The 16345-nt window shown below is 40.5% G+C and overlaps 1 protein-coding gene across 12 annotated transcripts in view; it reads right to left on the bottom strand.

Moving 5' to 3' along the window:
- Ehbp1 (EH domain binding protein 1) overlaps positions 1-16345 on the bottom strand; it is a 275408-nt gene that overhangs the window by 244674 nt on the left and 14389 nt on the right. The gene's annotated exons all lie outside the window — the stretch shown is intronic.

Genomic DNA, 16345 nt, shown 5'->3' with positions numbered 1-16345 from the left:
AGCACCCAGATAAAAGCTGGATGTGGTACTGTGTCTGTAACCCAGTGCTCAGGGCACAGGGACAGGAGGATCCCAGGGGCCCGTCAGCCTGTCAGCCAGGTCGAAATGATGGCTGCAGCTTCAGTGAGAACCCTGTCTAAGAAACTAAGATGAGGAGTGATAAAGTTATCAGGAACTGACCTCTGGCTTCTACACACGAACACACAGGTGAGTGAGTGCATGTGCACAAAGATGCACACACCCCACACACATACATGCAAAAGGACAAAAGTATCTTCTACCTAGATTACACAAAGTAGTCAAGCTTCAAACAGAGGTCTATATCCAAACACAGTAGATGCTAAATTCAGATATGAGATAGTTGAAATAACTAATATTTCCTCTAGACTTTTCTTAAAAAGTATACCAAGTTAATTCACTGCAACAAACCAAGGAGAATACAAAAGTCAGAATTGACTATAACTTTAAAAAGAAAAGCATACATCTATCTCCTCCAAAAATGCTGTACTTTTCCCACATTAACCCTTTTAATTTAGAGAAAACAAGCATTAAAAGGGCACTTCCATAATTTGTCTGTGGGCTACACTACCCTGTATCTTACACACAATGCTTAACAACTTTCAGACATTTTTACTATCCTCAAATTACCCTCACAAACACAATGCTGTGCTCAAAGATACACACAGCACCAACTATAACCTGTACAGGTTGTAAGCAACCTTACAAACTGACAGAGCCCAGACCGTGACTGAGACCTCCCAAGCTCACAGGCCTCTCTTCTTTATCTCCTGCCAATGGAAATGCATCTTTAGCTAACACAACTAAGCTCTCCTTCATGCTTTTGGAAAATAGGAAGACTATTATTATCCCTTAGTTTACTTACATTTTCATTTTCAAAACGACTTAATTAAAACGTTTCCCACACCAGACGTGGTGACAAGCCCACAATCCCAGGTGCTCCCTGGAGACTGCGACAGGAGGATTGGAAGCTGAAGCCCAGCCCTGACCAGAGACGCTCCAGCTCCAAAGAAACAGTGAAAAGAGCCCAGGGCATCTGCCTAGCATGTGTGAAGACTGGGTTTAATCCTCAGTACAGAAAAGGAAAGTTATATACTGTATGCATAAATAATACACAGGATAAGTCAACTGCATACATTACAACTACCCTGCAGAGAGGCAGGAATCCAGAAAAACCATAAAGATAAAGAGAGGAAACAAGGAAGTCACAGACAAATGAGTAATAAATAATTAAATTTCTCGTCAGTAACAACAGTCCCAGAGACAGTGAAGTCAAATCTTCAAGTGCAAGAGGCAAACAGCAGCTGCCCTGGAGTTTACATCCAGCTACACCATCACTCAAGCACCATTTAGGACCAGCAAGATGGCACAGCAGGAAAGGGCAACTGCTGCCAGGCCTGACCACCTGAGTTCACTATCCCAAATCCACACGGTAGAAGCAGAGAACTGACTCCCGCAAATCATCCCGACTTCCACATATGATACAAGTGCACACACACACAATACCCCATACATACATATGTGTAATAAAAATGATTACACACATACAAAGATGAAGCATTCACAGTGTAAAGAGAGAAGATGTCTAGAAGCAAAAGAAATAAAGTAAATGCTAATGGGTGTTCTTTCTATGGGGCAGAACCTGAACATAACACACACACCAAAAAAAAAAAACCTTGAAAGTGCCAATAATGAAAACTGTTTGACTTATCCAAACAAATATACAATGTTTCTGGTGGCAATAATAAGCAACATGATGTAATTCAATTGTGGTGAGTCTTCCAGAGTGAGATGTTGGGAGCAGTGACCAGGTGATAGGGATGACAATTTCTGTAAAACAGCATTCATCTGAGGCCCTGTGCCAACAGAGAACAAAAACCTCAACTTGAAAACAAAACCCAAACTCTCCTCTGTCCTCTCTCCCCAGCACCCCTCTAGCAGCTGCAGTCTTGATGACCTAGTGAGACCCTACATACATCTATCTGACCATGTGGCCTCTCGTCAGGCAAGGCAACAGTCTCCAAAATGGGTGAAAGAGCAGCCTGCCATCAAACTGACTTACCTTCTGGTATAACTAACTCTTATACCTCATAAACAGCTTCTCTCCAACCAAGCCCCGAATGCACATTCCTTAGTTCTTAATATCTTCGGGTGTTACAGGGGAGCCCTGCCTCTACCTCCCCCTTTCCGACCTGATAAACTCTTATCTTTTAGCCTCCTTTGGGAAATTTTTACTATTTTTTATTTCATCTTAACACCTCCATTCACACACACAATGTCAACACACACACACACACACACACACACACACACACACACACCCCAAACCTCAGGCAGAGTTAAAGCCCCTACTAAGTTCTCAGTAAATACCCAATCCATGTCTCTATTTACATACTTTTTATGTAACATAGTATAATTACTTCTATCTCCCCTACTAGACCACACTAACTGAACTTTATCTCTGTATTACTAGCAACTAATAAAAATCTGGTACAAGGTTACAAGGCCCAATGAATGTCCGTTACTGAAAAGAATGAACCTAAGTTGCATCCAAGAATATCCAATTGATTAATTATAATTGAAGAGATCTAACGAAAGCCAGTAGCAGTATAAAGCACTTTCTCTGCAGCAGATAGGAACTTCTCAAGAATGTTTATCTTGGCTACACATTAAAACCTCCTGGGAAACTTGTTTAAAATACCAATGCTTATATCCCCGCCTTGGAGAATCCATTTTAATGGGGCTAGTGTGTAGAATTTTAACAACCCCACAGGTGATTCCAACAGTGCAGTGACGGCAGTGAACTGCTGGCTAACATGAACATGGTTAAACAACCCCACGCTTCATGGCTTACAGCATTAGTGATCGTGACGACAAGAGGTCTCTCCTCCACATGTCCTGCACTGCTGTTTGAACCCCACTTTCTCCTAACTGGACCCTGAGAACCCTCCCACTCTCAATCCATTTTAATGCTTCAGGAAAGTGAAGCTTTTTACCACAGGAAAGCAGGAGGGGCAGTCCTCTGCTCACATAAGTCACATATAAAAACACCCACAGAGACAGCTAAGCGTTTCGGATTCCAATCCTAGCAACACTGTAAATGTCTTCGCTAAGGGACGTGGGTGTAAGTCAGTGGCAGAGTGCTTACCTAGCAGTGCAAGACCCTAGGTTTGATCCCTAGCACCATGTGACATACACACAGGGAAAACACATCTAAATAGAATCTAGTTTTATATTATCAAGCAGAATGTTGAAAAGTAAGCCATTCTCAATAGAAGTGTACCAACAACAAATGGCTGGCTGCAATTAATATTTTAGTATTCATACTGTGCTCAAAAAGAACCATTAAATATTTACTGATGAACTTCCAAGAGAAAAGGGACATCGTTAGAGCTTTCTCCAGCTATCAGAGAGCCTGTATTTATAAAACTTTCTATCAAAAAAAAAAGCCAAGAAAACCTGATAGAGCTCAGGTTCCAGAGAGTATCCAATGATCATGTTTAGTCCAGTAGCAACAGGGTCTGCCTTCTAAGACACGGAGGAAGAAGAGAGAGACCTTAAAGGCATTTAAATACAGACCTAGAGATACACACAAAGTGTATGTACTTGTACTTCTATCTGAAGGGTTTCCCTGGAAATCAAAGCCTTTTGATGTTCTCATTGGAGCAAATCAGCTTTTGAGGCTAGAATAGACTAGACCAGAAGTTCTAAGCCAGCCTGGGCTGCAGAGTTTTAACAACGTGCCTCAAAACATAAAAATAAGAAAATAAACATTTATCACCTTCTCCCTTACTCTCAGAGACCATGACAAATGAACAACTTGAATTTTCAGAAAGCAGGCTCTGTGTCAAAGCATGGTTCTGACCCTAAATTCTGGAGAAGGGAAGGGGAGCAGAGAAAGGAAGAGAGGGCTACAAAGTCCAGACTACAAAGCAGGGGTCTCCATCCTTAAACCTGCCCTCTCTTTCCACTGCTGGGTATGAAGGTAACCTAAAAGAAAATTACTTCAATTTCTACACTCTTCTATGCCCACGTGTGTCATATGTGTGATGTAAACTTTAAAAGATGTTTGTAAAAATCCAAAACTGAAGCTGGAGAAGTGGCTTGGTGGTTAAGAGCACTGGCTGATCTTCCAGAGGTTCTGAGTTCAATTCCCAGCACCCACACAGTGGCTCACAACTATCTATAATGGGATCCAATGCCCTCCTCTGGTGCACAGAGAAACAGCACTCATACACAAAAGTAAATAAATCCTAAAACAAACAAACAAAAAATCCAAAACTGTCACATGAAAATCAGTCACATAACATTCTAAAGCATTGGTTCTCAATGTTCCTAATGCTATGACCCTTTAACACAGTTCCTCATGTTGTGGTGACCCCCACCATGAAATTATTTTTGTTGCTACTTCATAACTGTAATTTTGCTACTTTCACGAATGATAATGTAAATATCTGTGTTTTCTGATGGCCTTAGGTGACCCCTAAGGCTCTTTGGCCCTCAAATGGGTCGCCACCCATGGGTTGAGGACCGCTGTTCTAAAAACTTCAAAAGCATTCAACAAATATTTTACTGGGTGCCTACTATGTTCCTAATACTAGGTGGAGCAGCAGACATACCACGGTGCAAGAGACAAGCTAAGCTGACAAACCACTGTGAGGCAACTAAAGCCAACTACCCAGTAGGAGGCACAGTGTTGGGGAAACACTAAGAAAAGGGATCTTCAGCAGAAAGGAGTGTGTTCATAAATATCTCAGGAAGCACACACTCAAAAGAACCTGCCAACAGCAGAGATTATCTGATTCAGAATTTGTAAAAACTATAATTTCTAATGATACTTTTAATGTAAAACCCAACAACAGATGAGTGACTAATTACAGTATGTCTGCTTAGAAAATTATACAGCAATTAAAAATATTTTCTAAGATCATAAGCATGTGACAATGTTTAGGATTTGTGTTAAAATAGACTTTAGTTTTTTCTATGCTATATATTAGAGACACCAAGAGCAAATGTCTTCCAATGAGGTACCAAAACTTGTTAACCAAATAATGTGATTATCAATAAGGAATAAACTTTTCTATGTTTTCTACAATGAATAAACGTTATTGGTCAAAGTACTGAGAACAAATGAATGTTCAATGCCCACTCATAAATGGGACAACTTTATTACCCCTCCTAGGCTTGGGGAACAGTTCAGAAGAGTGGAAAGAATATAAGAGCCAGAGGAAATCGGGGGAAGAGGTGTGGAATGCTGAGTTCAGGACATGATCTGGCCAGCACTCTTGAATTCACAGCAGCTGTGGTTATCTGCACAAGGTTGGGCCAGTCACTATCTGCCAAGGAGGAGGGAGGGACCTGTGGGACTCTACCCTTCACTGATGGTTCATACGCAGTCAGCGTTTGCTAAGGGAGGGGGAGATGCTCTAAGGATCCCATAAACCTAGTGAAACTCACTGGACATAACACACACACACTCACACATACACACGCACAGATACATACACACACACATATGCGCGCACACACACACACACACACACACACACACAGCGCGCGCGCGCGCGCACACACACGCCAGCATGAAAGCAGAAATGAGGCTAGTTGAGAAGAGGAAGAGAATTAGCTAATAAAGCATTTTTATATTAAAAGTTATTAGAGAAGGCAAAAACAGAAATACTTTTCTGTACCTTCTATTATGGATTTATATTATTTTATGTTGGGAGTGGTATAAACACATGCAGTGAATTACAACATTTTTAAGTTTAGAATCAGGAGAGGAAAAATGAAATTAATTTTTTAATTCCATTGACTTTAAAGAGTCTTCAGACTGAATTTTGTTTTCTAAGCAACAGAAGTGTAAGGAGAAGGGTAGCAATTCTGTCTTCAGTTAACACAACATTCCCAAGGTCTAAGAAAAGTTTTTACACAGACCCCACTGACCCCCAGCATCCTGCCCGCCTTCTTCTGAAGCCACTCTACTCCTGAGCCCTTCCTAGAGGAGTCCAAAAAGGTGGGGGGGGGGGGAGATAATAGCAGACATACTTTCAGATCACTCATTCTCCTCCATGTCAATTAAAATTCTCACTTTTTCAGAGTCAGTATCTTAAGAGAAAGAAAATGTAAGGAAACTGTTTTAATCTAAGAGACACACATTGATAAAAGATCCTTCAAAGATGGTTCAATACAGATGAAGGAACCCTGGACTGGGAGGAGATAGGAAACTTGCTTTTCCTAGTTCTGGAACCAAGATACTTAGAGATACTTCTCAATTTCACTGAGGCTATTACCTAATGTATCAAATGTAAAGGGACTATACAAAAACTGAAGCTAGTTTTAAATACTATGGTTCAGTGACTCATAACATTAGACAGCACCAAATGGTTAAATGATTGATGATTTAGAAGAGAAATGAGAAATACAGGACAGGATAAAGGATTTGTATTTCTCTAACAATCCTGAATTAGCTAACTAACATTACTGTCTTAGTTAGGGTTTCTATTGCTGCGATGAAACACCATGACCCAGAAGTAAGTTGGGAAGGAAAGGGTATACTTGGCTTACACTTCTACATTGCAGTCCATCACTGCAGGAAGCCAAGACAGGAACACAAACATGGCAGGAACTGATGCAGAGGCCATGGAGGGGTACTGTTTACTGGCTTGCTCCTCATGGCTTACTCAGCCTGCTTCTACAGAACTCAGGACCACCAGCCCAGGGACCACAATAAGCTGGGCCCTCTCCTAAGAAAATTTGCTCTATAGCTGGATCTTGCAGAGGCATTTTCTCAGTTGAGGTTCCTTCCTTTCAGATAACTCTATTTTGTGTCAAGTTGGCATAAGACTAGCCAGCACCCATGTCAGATGACTCACAATGGCCTGTTACTCCATCTGCAGGGGGTCCAAAGCCTCTAGCCAACATGAGCACCTGTGCTCATGTACACACACACACACACACACACACACTTAAAAATAAAAACCTCTTTTTAAAGTAAATTTTTATTAGGTAGGCTATCTGTATTTCTAGGTATAGATATGTACTACGGACACCTACCTACATTTTAAAAACTCAGTAAAGCACATCTCCCTCCTCCACCTGCCTCTCTAGCAATATAATAGCTGTTATCTTGTAGGAGCTTACCTTTCAAAGCACTGAGACCAAAATGTAACCCAATCTTTTTCACTAATATGAAATCAATGTTTTCCAAGGATAAAAGAACTCAAATTTATATTGAAGTCTCTGAGCTATTTAAAAATAAGAAACCTAAGTTATGAAAATATGAAACAAGAAAAGTAAGAAAGCTTTAGAACATGAAAAGTGCACATTCCTCTTAGAGTCCAGGAACCATTTAAAATGATTAATAACGACCTTAATGTGCATAGGCACTTCCGTACACAACCAGCTTACTCTGTGGAAAGCCCTCAGCCATATCAGGACGTTTCATGGCGGGGTGCTATGGACACTGAACAAAAGGAGGACAATTATCTTATCACAGAGACTTTGACTTTACTGTTTCTCAGTAATAGCTTTACCCTTCGGTAGGCACATCGGCCTCCGACTGCACTACATCACACAACTAGTTAATACACTCCCTTTATGCTTCCTTCACAAGTTACTTAGCAAGCTACTGTAATTCAACAGGAGAAAATGTGTACAAATACAAAGCACATTGTATAAACAGGCATCTAGGTATAACTTCCATTCTGTACAAATCAATGACAGCCCTGATATTAAAAGTGTAAAAGATCTTTGTCACAAGTAGAAATACATTTTTAAAATATATTTTGCACAATCTTATTTTTTTTTTAAGTATCTTAGAGTGACTACTTGTGGCTAAAAATATTGAACTGATGAAAAACATGATCTCTGGCTGACCCTTTTTCTAGAACTATTTAAGACTAGGAGCACTCTCATACTGAAGAAATTCAGTTTGGCATAAGTGAGCCAAATGTATTTTGACAAACCTTCATAAAGTACACTACTCAGTAGCACAAAATGTTTAGTTTTTCCAATATAAAGAGATAATCCACACAATGAATCATTGCTATGTATGTATGAAATACAGCTCTCCCGGATAATACTTTATTGCTACTATAAGATCCACATGAACTATTTCCTTTAACTTAGCATACTTCTTACTACTCATTTCCTGGTCCTGTTGGAATGAACATCACGTCACTAAAACAGAAATCAGTATTCTGGGGGTATGTGCCCGATTCTCTAAAGAGATACAAGCAGAAACAAAGAATACATCATCTAACCACATCCTTCAAGATAATCATACAATTCACCCCAATCTACTCTGTAATTGATGCTTTTATCTGTCCATCTTGATTCTGATTTTAAGGTTCTCAAGAGATTTCTTTAGGGGGAAAAGGTATTCAAAAAGAATGCATTGAGAAGGAAACAGGCAAATAAGATAAAAAAAAAAATAGTCATACGAAGACAGAAAGATCTGGGTTAAATTCTAATTCACCTTCTGCTTGTACCATCTAGGCCCCAAGAGTCTTCGCACTTGTGAAATAAGAGCCCCACGGGACCAGTAAAATATGTTCAAATAACACATGAGAATACTAATATCTGTGTTGGTGGCATGTGAGACTTGTTCCAACAGGCACAGGAAATAGAGAATATGTAAAATGCTAAATTAGAGGAATCACTATGGGCGGCACTATAAAACAATAAAGAAAGCAGGAGTATTATTTGGGAGATCTGTATTTCATACATACACAGCAATGACTCATTGTGCTTTTTAACTCAGTAATATTTTTATATTAGAAAATTAAGAAGACATTGACAGTAGAGGAAGAAGAACATGCAAGGATGTCCACATATGTGCACACACAATACACCCATACAGACACACACATACAAAAAGAAGCATATAAACCATTTATAGTTTCAAAGGAAACAGTGTGTGAAAAGACCAAGAGTAGGGAATAGAGAGAGAGAGAGAAGGGGAAAGGAGGGAAGAAAAGAAGGAAGATGGCACTCTCTCAAAAACGGAGGGTGGGCAACCAGCTACTCCATGCACATGTTCCATATTGTCTCCACCTTCAATGTGAACAGCAAGGGTCACTAAGAAAATCCTAATATAAAAGGCAAGATGCTATTAAAAAATTTAAAAAGACAGAAAGAAAGAAAAGAGGAACTTGACGAAGCTGAGACAATATAACCAGTATGCTCAGAAAGAGATGTAAACAACATTACAGGCATGAGAAACGTAAGAGAAGGAGCCGTAGGGATGGTACTGTAGGTACAGTGCTTGCCACACAAGCCCAGGGTCTGAGTTGAGACCCCAGAACCCACATAAAAAGCCAGGCACAGGCCTGTCATCCCAACACTAGGAGGCGGAGACAGCAGGATCTGGAGGACATGCTGGCCCTCAACCTATCCAATTGGTGAGCTCTACGTTCAGTGAGACCTTGTCTCAAAAAATAAGGTGGGAAGCAATATAGGAAGACATCCAACATTGACCTCTGACCTCCACACACGTGCACAGGGGAGCATACACCTACACACACCTGTGCATACACTCACACACATAAAGCAATAAAAAGAAACATAAAAGAGCAATGTTTAATGAAAAAGAACACTCTAAAAATTATGGGGATTTTTGGTTTGGTTTGGTTTTAACTAAGAAAGCAAAACATGAAGAGTTGGAAGAAGATGATATGAAAAATTTTCAGAACTACAATGAAATAGTTTGTTTTTTTTTTCAAAAGAAAAAAAAGTAAGTAAATATGGAAGGTAAAAATATCTGACTGACCTCAAATATATCAGAGAATAAGAGGTCCTCAGATGTCACTTGTGCCACAGACCTGCATAAAAACTATTCCAAACTAGACCAGGTCACAGGAAGGCCCAGGCGGAATCGGCCGGGCACACCCATGACAGGTTCAGAGTATGAATGTGGAAACTCAGCTGGAGATTGTCCCTTGAGAGGCGTGAGAATCCGGGTTGATCCCAAGCACATTCACAGCGGCTACCAACCGTCTGTGGCTCCAGTTCCAGGGGACCCAATGCCCTCTCTGGCCTCCCTGGGCACTGCACACAGGCGGTGCACAGACACACCTGAGGGCAAAACACTCATGCACATAAAGCGCATGGGGCAGGGAGAGTCAGGAAAAAGAATGCTAGAAAACTAAAGGAAAATACATCTGACAAAATCCAATACCTACTCATGATTTACAACAAAACAACAAACCCTTACAGCTAACCAGGTGCATAAAGTAACTCCATTTGATTAAAAATAATAGATAAAACACACACACACACACACACACACACACACACACACACACACACTACAGCTAGCACCATACTCAATAGATAACATCAAGAATAAGGCAAGGAAAGGCAGGCAGATAGATCTCTGTGAGTTCAAGGCCAGCCTGTTCTACAGACAGAGTTCCAGGACAGCCAGGGCTATACAGTGAGACCCTGTCTTGAAAAAACAAAAACAAAACAAACAAAACAAAATAAACAAACAAAACAAAATAAACAAACAAATAAAAAAAGGAGTAACTTTTGGCCAGGCAGTGGTAGTGCACACCTTTAGTCCCAGCACTCGGGAGGCAGAGGCAGGAAGATCTCTGAGTTTGAGGCCAGCCTGGTCTACAGAGGGAGTTCCAGGACAGCCAGGGCTACTCAGAGAAACCCTGTCCATGGGGGAGAAAAAAAAGTTAGGCAAGGATGTCCCCTCCACTACTTTCCTCCACTGCAGGAAGGACTGGGAATACAGGACAGTAGACATAAGGACATGACAGGAAATCATCAGAAGGCAACAGTTAGTGGGCTCGGTGGAGTCTCAGAAGCTCTTTACCCCCACCACACCCGTGAACAATGCCAGCAATGGACTGCAGTAAAGTACAAAATCAGAATTTTAGGGTACTGTCCAAAATAGCCACAGAATTTTGCCTCAGAGTTTTAAAAATAGACAAATTGGGCCTAAATTGCAAATTTAAAATGAAAGCTCTTTAGTGAAAGAGAAATATTAAAGGACCTCTAACAGAGAAACAGGCCGAGTGCTCTGAGTCAGTAAAGCCACCTCGAAACTGAAGCCATCTCTATATGTCAATTCCCTTCTATAAACATAATTTATTTCTTTTCTTCTTAAACCATGCCACAAATTATTTTTTTTTTTAAATTCAGGAAGAATCAGGAATAGAGATGAATGTCAAACTATAAGCCACTTTGTACCATAACAATAATTCAAGTGCACACGCAGCACTGAGTGAATCTTTGGTGATAACACAAAACCAACAGGAAAGCAAGTGAAGAGTGAGACTCTGTCAGCAATGACTAATGTAACTTGTCGTCCTGGACTGGCTGCTGGAACAGACAAAGGACAGCGCTCAAAACGCTGGTGAATCTGAATAAAGTCTGGAGGTTAGCTAATGTACCAGCAATTGTTTCATTTGACAATGTGCCACGATAATGTGCAGTTGTGTATATAATGGCAAAAGAAACAGGGCAAAGAATGCATGCAAACACTCTACACTAGCTTTTAACTTCTGAAAAATCTAAATTTATCCCAAATTTGAAGAAAACACACATACCGTGGCCTAGTAGAATGTGTTCTATGTACTCGAGGCTGGTTCTACATTCAACAGTTAGTTATTGAGGAGTTTGGCATAGTAGTTCATACATATAAACTCAGCATTCAGCAGGCTGAGACAGAAAAGTTGCCTAAGCTGGAAGCCAGACTGGACAAACTAAAGAAGAAAAGTAGTAATTGTGTCACTACATATAGGAAAAGTGATAAAATCCAACACCTTTCCATGATCACAACTCCCAGGAATAAAGGGAAATTTTCTCAACTTAGTGAAGAACACCTATAAAAAACCTACACCTTACAAAAATGAGGGAGACACCTTGTAAAAAGTAGTTCTTACTTGGGGAAACACATTAAGTTTCACTAATTTACAAACTTACCTGTGCTTCAAATTAAAGAGAAGCACAGATTCTGAGACTAGAATCAGAAGACTAGACTAAATGAAAAGATTAGTTAGAAGTTAAGATACGTATATCATTTCCAAGAATCATTCCACAAAAGTGCAGACAGTAACTTCACATGCAGAAGCCTGGCAGACCACACTTTAATCAAGTTACAGAAATGAACATCAGCAATAGGTGTTCAACCATGTGACTTTCGACATGCATACATCACTCTCACACTCTTAACAAGAACTTAAAGCCTGAACCTAGTCATAAAGAAATAATACAGAAACCCAAACCAGGATTAAAGAACTCTAAGAGATTAAAACAAACAAAACAACAGTAACAACAACAAAACAGTGACAGCTAAGTGTAACACATGACCCTAGATTGGTCTAAAAAAAACTTGTTTTCTAAACAGAATTACTCAAATAACTGAGAAATTAGGATTAGGTCCATAAATTAACTAATACCCCTATGTAAATGTTAGTTCCCTAATTATTGTTGACGGCAGAGTTTATTGATGAATTTTAATTAGAATCATGGGATATTTAAACTAGAGAATGGGATAGGTATAGACCTCCAAAATTGTCTTAGTTCTGTGGTGGTTTTAACATATGTTCATACTTTTTTTCATACTGCCAATAAATGAAACAAAACTCCTCTCTTGAGTCCACATGGGATTTAGTGACTGGGTTTTAATGACTACTGTATGGAAGGGCATAGGTTAGCTTTACAGCAGAGAAGCTCTGTGAATTAGGGACAGAAGCCAGCGTCTAGAAGTCGATGAGAGCAGGTTAGTGGAAGCATAAAGAATCCACTGAAGCCTGCTGCAGACACTCCCAAACCTTCTGGTTTTCAGGGGCAACTTCTTCATAGACTCCCTGGTCCCCAAGCCAAAAGAAACACCTAACCATTCTGCCTATTTTGTATCAGGACCAAACAACCTAAGAAGGATAAAAGCTTACTTACATTGGCAATGGACAACTTCTCAAACCCGGTCATCATATTGCCACTGCTTCCCGTGTCCTGTTCCACACAGACTCCCTGCTTTTCTTTCACATGCAGTTACCCAATCCCAGCTTTGCAAAAATCCAGCATCACTGAAAGGAGTGAGGCAATCCAGCCTTCCAGCTGAACTCATGGGTCAGAAAGACTGCTCAGCAGGTAAAGGTGTTTGCCACCAAGCCCAACAACCCGAGCTTAATCCCAAAACACACACAATAGGAGAACTGTGGGGGGGCCAAGCCCAAAACAGCATGACCACACAGCTGCCATGACAGGCTTAGAGGCCCAGACACAGATTCTATACAGGCAACACCCAGACCCAGGAAAAGCCATAAGCTGACCCCACCCAGGGAGGGCCTACATCTAAGGAGAAGTACCTGACATTCCAAACACTGCAACCATTAGATAAGGTTAAATAAGATGGCCATATGTCCCTGAGTCTAGCACACACCTATTTCTGTTTTACAGATATACCCCTAGACAAATGTCAGCCAATCAGGGTCCTGAACCCTAGAAATCCCCTCATCCCACCCTGCCTGGGATCAGGGCTCTCTGCTCTCACCTCTGCATTGGACAGACAGAGAGACCAAGCTCGGAGCTTGAAATAAAGGCTCTTTGCTTTTACATATTCAATCTCCGTGGTGGTCTTTTGGGGGTCCCTGAGATCTGAGCATAACAAGAACCAAGTCCCACAAGTTCTCTGATCCCTATGGGCGCACTGTGACACACGTGTGCCATGCACACACGTACACACACACACACACACACACACACACACACACACACACTGAACTTGCTCCAGTGCACCACGTTTTTAAGCATCTCTTTGGTACTCCCTCTGAGTTCAGGCAGTCCCCTGGGGGCTGGCACCATAGGGAAACCAAAGTGAACATAAAGTACACTTGCAAGGAGAAAGAGAAAGAAAAGGGAAGAAGAGCAGAGCAGCGATAGGTCCAGCTGCACTTGGAAACACAGCAGCAATGTTAGAACTTGACAAGTTCACAACTTCAACGAAATAAAACCCCACCCTTATCAATCTCTCAACCTCTCTGCTTATATGGAAGAAAATCACTAGAATCAGTCTTTAAGTCAATGGACTTCACCAAACACATATTAATTCTGACAGGTATACAGGTAGCAAAGCTAAAATATAGTGAATCCCACACTTTTTCATAAAGAAAAATCACCAATTAGCTGAACCATAGCAGGAAAATTCTAAACCTTAATTTGTACACATTTCTGGAATATCAACAGAAATCGCCCAGAATCCAGCAAAGGTTTCCTTGAGCAAAGAATAAAATGCAGAAAAGAATAAAATGCAGGAGCTGTAACACCTAACTTCATGCTCAAGGGCAATTTGGAAATGTGACAAACACTGAATCACAGCACCATCCCTGATGTAAGGGACGGGGAACTAGCCCTGTCTACAAAGCACTCCAGTGGCTCAGACGATGTCAGTCACACTGACCAGTGTGCAGCCCCTTACTGGCTTGTGGCCAGTGAGTGAGCAAAATGGGGGCTAATAAAATTGAAGAACTAAAGTCATAATTCTACTTAATTTAAATTTAGATTAAAAATAGCCACATACAACTATTTACTCCTGTGCTGGCTAACACAACTAGATTTCTACTAAATGTTGGTTCTTCTAGATTTTCCACGCTGCGCCCTTAGTTTAAACTAGATGACAGAAAATTCAGATCCTCAACCATATTATCTTAAAGGAATTTCATTTAAAACTGGCAAAAACATTACCAATTTAACAGCAATTCTTTTTTTCTTCCCCACTGGGGTCTCACTATGTAGCCCAGGCCTGGCCTCTCTCCAAGTCACAGTGTTTCTGCCTCAGCCTCCTGAGTGCTAAGACTATGGGTCTATGCCACCACACCAAGTTCCATGGTTTTTTTTCCCTCTGAGGGAGAGGTGGGTTCATAATAAAAACCCTCTCTAGGTTAAGCCCATGTGTTTCTCTTTTGGCCATAAATCTGCTAAATCTAAGGTGCAGTGAGTTTCTCTCCAGCGCCTAGCAATACCAATTCTGCTCCTGTGAGACCTCTGTTCTGCTCTATCTAGAGCTGTAAGTTAGCCAACACAGCTACTGTAAGTTCTTAAGCTGACAAACTCGGACATATGCAGGGATGGACCTTTACAGTATCTTTAAATCAAGGCCAATGTTCATACTTTTTTAAACTTAGAAGTGTTTTTAAAATAGCAAGACCAGAATTAATTAAAACGGTAAAGTTTTCAATAAGCCAAACTTACCAAAGAAAATCTTTAGGTGCCTATTGGCCCAACTTCCCGGAAGTATCACACTAAGTATGGAGCCTGGGGCTTCTGCAGTAATCTCACATCCTGCACCTCACACTCAGCTCAACCCCTTTAAGACATCATGCAAAACTTCTGATGCAGAATATCAACATCCTTATTGAGCGTTTAGTTGAAAATGTTTGTGCCATTTCCCCAGCACACTGGACTATTTATAAATCGTACAATGAACTACTTCAGTGACTCTATTGTTGAAATTTCCTACAAAATTAGAACACAGTTGATGCCTCAATAGCACAGTTATAGAAATGTCAAATTTTAAGTTCTCTGAGCATTTTAACTGCAAAACTAATATAAGACCAAACTGAACACTAAGAGTGGAACTTCTTCACATAATCCCTTAAAATTTCATCCCACAATCCTTGTAAAAATAAGCAAACCAAGATTTAGTGGAACATAAGAAAGTTACACAAAACAGATACAATTTACTCCCTGGCTTCTTTTTTAATCATGACAGAAAAAAAATTTTCAAAAACACTACTATAGGGGTGGAGAGATGGCTCAGTAGTTAAGAACAAGTATTGTTCTTGCAGAGGATCTGAGTTCGATTCCCAAAACCCACACCAGGCATCTCACAACGGCTTCTAACTCTAGCTCAAGGGGTTGCCTCTAGCCTCAGGCACATGAACATACACAGACACACATATACACACAAATAAATAATAATAAGTTTTTAAAAACGACTACTGTAAGGAACGAGAGCTTAGGCTAGTATAAAGCTCAATAGTGGTGCACTCGGTGCTTAAGGCCCCGGAGACCGAGCAACAGAGAAAACAAGAGGAAAGGAAGGAAGAAGAAAGACTCTTCAGTGTCAGTTACAGGAAACACACAATAATGACAAATTATTCTACTCTTAAGGAATTAAGCTCATGTGTCAGCCCTACACTTACCTGAAACGATTACTAAAGAAAAAGTTATAAAACTATATAAATTGATTTTGCTCCAGAAACAAAAACAAGTACTTCCTCTTTCCAAACAAACGCCAACATATTACCAAAACACCTCCTTTCGGCTCAACATTCCAGGCTCCCTGGTTTACTATTTGGTCTCTCTAAGT

Source organism: Peromyscus eremicus, chromosome 10 (genome assembly GCF_949786415.1).
Source record: "Peromyscus eremicus chromosome 10, PerEre_H2_v1, whole genome shotgun sequence".
Lineage (NCBI taxonomy): Eukaryota > Metazoa > Chordata > Mammalia > Rodentia > Cricetidae > Peromyscus > Peromyscus eremicus.
This window is presented reverse-complemented; position numbering and strand designations above follow the sequence as displayed.